The sequence below is a fragment of the Aplysia californica genome, unplaced genomic scaffold (genome assembly GCF_000002075.1).
Source record: "Aplysia californica isolate F4 #8 unplaced genomic scaffold, AplCal3.0 scaffold00845, whole genome shotgun sequence".
Taxonomy (NCBI): domain Eukaryota; kingdom Metazoa; phylum Mollusca; class Gastropoda; order Aplysiida; family Aplysiidae; genus Aplysia; species Aplysia californica.
This window is the reverse complement of record NW_004798115.1, coordinates 174964-180578: the sequence shown is the minus strand read 5'-3', so window position 1 is coordinate 180578 and position 5615 is coordinate 174964.

Here is a 5615-nt window from a genome sequence, read left to right as displayed (position 1 = left end):
GGGGGAGAGATGGGGATAGCAGGGGTGGCAGAAACTCGTTATTCCAGAAATCCTTGGAGAGTCAAGCGGTATGACGAGGTTGGCTGCGTCGCCGCACATGCAATCGCTCACCGATTCCTGGGAGACCAATTCATAATAGATGGGGACCCATAGGATAAGCCGATAATGAAACGATACGGCCAGGGCGATACCTCGATAAGGCCTACTCCTTCAGGCGTAACCTAAGAGGAGGAAGGAATCGACACCGCGATATTTGTGCACCAATCGACCTCTTACTGTGCAATGTTTGCACTTAATAGTCAGACTATGATCCAGTTTAATTTGGTCTTTAACTGCCTTGCCAGGCACGCGATATATCATTTGGAAGATGGAGCACAACTTGCCCCAGATTGGACACCGGGTTAATAGGAAATGTCCCTGGGAGCTCCAATATAATTCAGGCTCTTGGATTCGAAATCTAACATCCACTTGAAAGTTACATCTTGCGAGCCTAATGCTTTTTTTGCACTCAATAAAAAAACCAAAGTTTTTTTTAGGTAAACAGTTAAGAAATCATCAAATTCCTGTCGTCAAGACAGTACGGAATAAAAAAAGGAAACTAACATTCTATGGAATACAAACATAACGGTCTGGGTTTAAAAGGAATATTTTTTCAATAGCCTTGACAATTGAGACAACTGCCTAAAGTCGAAATTGAAGGTAGTGCAAAATAGCACTTAGCTCGGAATTTGCAATCAACTGCGACTAAGCTGTTGGTTAAAATATAAAAGTAAAAACCTTCTAAATAGAATCTGCTAAAACACGCGAATTCGATTGGTACACGAAGCTACCAGGAAAAATCGTGTCTGTCTATCCAGAATAATTGGTGAGTAAATAACTACCTGCTAAATTGTTTATTCCTTGATAAGAAACACAGCATATATTTCTCTTCGGCAAATATTGGCTAATAATAACTATCGACGTCTGCTAAAAGATTCATGTCCAAGGAGGACTGAAGCATTAACGACGATGTCAGAAACGTGAGGTTCATAAAAAGCAGTAACTGTCTCAATTATTCTTTCCAAGACCCAAAAACAAACATAGAAAAACCTGCTCATCGTTATCTTATACATGACATATAGCAAACAGTGTGTTTGCATATTTTGCTTTTATGAGCAGGGCATTTGTAGAGAATGTAAGAATAAACACTTTAGGAAGTAAATATGTATACACCAGTTGTAGCGAATTAACGTTTCGCAAACAAAATGATTCGTTACTGATCTGGAATTCAGTACAGTAGGCATTTCTCCCAGTCTTAAAGATCAGCCCGCTGTATTTCCTCCAACTCTCCCCTATACAATAATACTGAGTATGGCATATTATGTACGTGACTGTCTATCTGTACGTTTGTCTAGCTGCCTATGCCTGTTTGTCTCATTCTCTATCTGCGTGTGTGTCCACCCAACACCCCTCCTCTCTCTCTCTCTCTCTCTCTCTCTCTCTCTCTCTCTCTCTCTCTCTCTCTATCTATCTCTCTCTCTCTCTCTCTCTCTCTCTTTCAATACCCTCCTCTTGTTACCTCTTTCCGCGCCCCCTCTTCCTCTCTTCCCTCTCTCGCCCACTCCACCCTTCCCCTAACCCTCATCCCCTCTCTCTCTCTCTTTCTCTATCTCTTTCATTCTCTCTCTCTTTCTTTCTCTCTTTGTGCCCTACCCTCGTTCTTTCTCCCCCAACCCCTACTCTCTCGTTCTCTCTCTCTCTTCCTCTCCGCCCTCCTCCCTCTCCCCCTTTCTCTCTTCCTTTCCCTCTCTCATTTCCTTTCCCTCTCATTCTATCGTATACACCCGTTCGTTCTCTTTCCCACGCTCTCCCCTCTCTTGTTCTCTCTCTCTTCCTCTCCTTCTCCCCCCTCTCTCTCTCTATCTCTCCCTCTCTCTTTCTTCCTCTCCGTCTCTCTCTCTCTATCTCTCTCTCATTCTCTCTCTCCTATCTCTTTCTTGGGTCCCCAGAGACACGAACTGTTGCAAAGAGGACAAGCCACAAACGCCATGACAGAGTGGCGGGCAATGACTCAAACCACCAGATACCCGTGCCCAGCTCCGTAAGACACCACAAAACCCTCGTCCCATTCGCCTATCCATTGTGCAGAACTACTGTCTTAATCTCCAAAAATAAAAACGGTTGCGGCACCCCCCCCGCCCCAACCCTCCCCCCTCCCACACCTACATCTGCACGGAACCAAATATCACCCACATCGCCTGCTACGTTGCCATGGCTACCCTTTGTTGAGCAAGGGGGAGAAATATTAATATTTCATCTTTTTCGGGGTCCTTAGGGAACGTGGCTTTATGAATAGATTTAGCTCCGCAAAGGGAGAGTATTCGGACCCTGCAGGCTCATGCATGTTTAAAGATGGCGGCTCCCGCCCTAAGATGAATGAGGTGCAGGCCCTTATCGACTGCTAGAGGCAGGACGGTCGGCTGACTAGGAGAATTGCTGGGAATGCGCCCCGCACCGATGTGATTTCTATCGAAATCGTCATTTGCTATTTTATTCTGAACTATCTGTTTCTCATTAATTTTTCCTGTGTGCTCTATCCTGCTTCTTTTCTTTTGTTTTTCAGAATCCAGTGCTGCGAGTTTGTATATCTTTTTTTTCAAAATTTTGCTTTTAGCATTGTTCTTTGGATGTAGTTGGTTTACTAGAAATAACTTCCTGATTATTGAGTATTTGCATGATTTCATGTTTGCGTATACGCTTGTTCATCTACACTATGTGTGTGTGTGTGTGTGTGTGTGTGTGTGTGTGTGTTTAAACAAAACATTGACAAATGCAAAGAGACTGATAAATAAAAAGGCAGAAATAAACATTCCTAAAAACACTATTCATACATGTCATTATCTTATCATACATTATAAATATATATATTATATATATATATATATATATATATATATATATATATATATATATATATATATATTTATTATATATGGTATATATATTATATATTATATTATATAAGTTATACACTTTTATATTTAAAAATACAGACAAGCAAAGACACATGTCTACATACATAGAGACATCGTGAAAGCTTTAGACAGATTGCATCCGCAATGAACACTGTGATCATTCACGGAAATGATAGAACCTTTGCGTTGTAAACTAAGGTAATATACAAGACAGTGAATGGCTCTGGGATACGTTAAGCGGCTGGCAGAAATGGCACTACGCGACCTCAGAATTACAACGCTGTATCTGGCATTTTTTACCGTTTCCAGTTACTAAGACCATGAGATAAAAAAAACAAAACAACCAACGGTTGTATCTGCTCTAACAAAATCGCCTGATTATTCGGAGTCATTGTCAAAATATTCAAAGAGTTGCTTTCGGAAAAGCCTGACATAATGTGAAAGTCAAAATCTTTGACGTCAATTTTCTCCAAACTAAGTACTGAGCAGATAGAACTTTGTAATTCTGGGGAAGCTACTAGATCTAGTCGGGGATACGGAATGTATGGGCCCACGACAGCCTCTGTACGCGTGCTCCTTTGACTAAACAACTCATTGCCATGCAGCGAGAGGCGTTTAAGCCCCAGCACCTTGCAAGACAAACGGCAGGAGAAATTAGTAGAACGTGTCCTCCCAAGAGAGCATTGAGACGGAAGGAGAAACCGTTCCTTGTAGCGTCTTGTCGCCAGCAAGTCTAATGAGGGCCTTTCCCTGAAGGACGCTGTAATGACCTACGGCTCTTTAATACTAATGTGTGGCATCGTGGTGAAATAAGACGCTCGTCAGAATTTTGGAATCGAAGAGAAGAAACCAACATCTTCCCGCCTGTCGGGCAATTTCTATCGATTTGTTGTTGTTGTTGTTGTTGTTGTTGTGTTGTTGTTGTTGTTGTTGTTGTTGTTGTTGTTGCTTTGTTGTTGTTGTTGTTGTTGTTGTTGCTGTTGTTGTTGTTGTTGTTGTTTTTAAGGCAGAAGGGGTGAGTGGGGTCTTGCTGTTTTTTATGTCCATTTAAAGCACATTTAGGTGTGAATTTTACCTTTTTTTTTTAACGTTAAAAAAGGCACAATAAATGTCAATTTGGTGTTTCCAAGGACTCTCCGGCTTTGGAAGCAACAGAACTTTGGCTGCGATTGGCTATTTCCTTGTTTATTTTACAACTGACACCAGACGGACATCTCCTTCAATCGCGAATAACTCTACTTCTATTCAAGAAAGACGAGCATTTTATCGAGAGAAAGACACATTATTATAAACACACTTTAAGGTGATGCCAACAACTCTATAATCATTCTATTCAAGAAAGATGCGCATTTTATCGAGAGAATGACACATTATTATAAACACACTTTAAGGTGATGCCAACAACTCTACAATCATTCTATTCAAGAAAGATGCGCATTTTATCGAGAGAATGACACATTGTTATAAACACACTTTAAGGTGATGCCAACAACTCTATAATGTATGTCCCGAAACTGACGAGCGCCTGCTCCCAGCGCGCCGTGCCGCTAATGGTCTCTGACACGTAGTGTGGCGCCCGTGTCTGTCTCAGCCTTGCCACGGGTCTCCGGGAGAGGCGTCGGGTTTGTCCACACTTTCTGGCGCGCCACTTGCTCAGTTGGTATCATGTTAGACCACCGAGTGGAGTGTCCTGGCTCGAGTCCCGAAAGGAGCCTTAAAAAAACCCCGCTAGATCTAGAGTTGTTTTTGGGGAGTTTTACAGCCTTTCCGCCCTTTAGGCTCTGTTCTATAGGAGATGGGTGATCGATTCGAAGGTCCGCTCTGGTAAATATCATTACACTGTTGAAAAGGGTGCTCAATCTATACAATTATTATTGTCTAGACTTTGTTGTAGAATTTTGGATTTTGTAGTTTTGATTAACTGTTTGTCTGGAAATGTGTAAGTGTGCGTCTGGGTTTGCGTGTGTGCGCGCGTGTGTGTGTGTGTGTGTGTGTGTGTGTGTGTGTGTGTGTGTGTTTGTGTGTATGTGTGTGTGTGTTTGTGTGTCTGAGAGTGTTTGTGTGTGGGTGTGTGTGTCTTTGCGTGTGTGTGTGTATGTGTGTTCATGTTTGTGTGCGTGAGAATGAGAGAAAGAAAGGGATAAAAAGACAGGAAGAGAGATAGAAAGAGAAATAGAGAGCAACAGAAAGAGAGAGAGAGAGAGAGAGAGAGAGAGAGAGAGAGAGAGACGGAGAGAGAGAGAGAGAAAGACGGAGAGAGAGAGATAGAGATAAATAGATAGATAAATAGATAGATAGATAGATAGATAGATAGATAGATAGATAGATATCTGATTAAGAGGGAAACAAGTTTCCAACAGAAGGAGCGTGATAAGTGATAAAAGATCTTCCCACATGGGAAACGAACTTTGGTGTTTAGTGTTTGACGGCGAAGTGCCTAACAGCTAAACCACAGACCCCAGCCAGCTACAATAAATTTAATTTTAATGAAGCAAGTCAAGTTAGGCTGGTATAATGCCCCATGTAATAATATGCATGGACATGTGCGCACTGCAATCTTTGTTCTGGAGAAAGTGCTGACGTTATTGAGCAATCTGCATTCTGCTCCTTACTATACGCTTGTATAGTTTGTTTTAAAAAGGGTGACACATACCAGGTCCT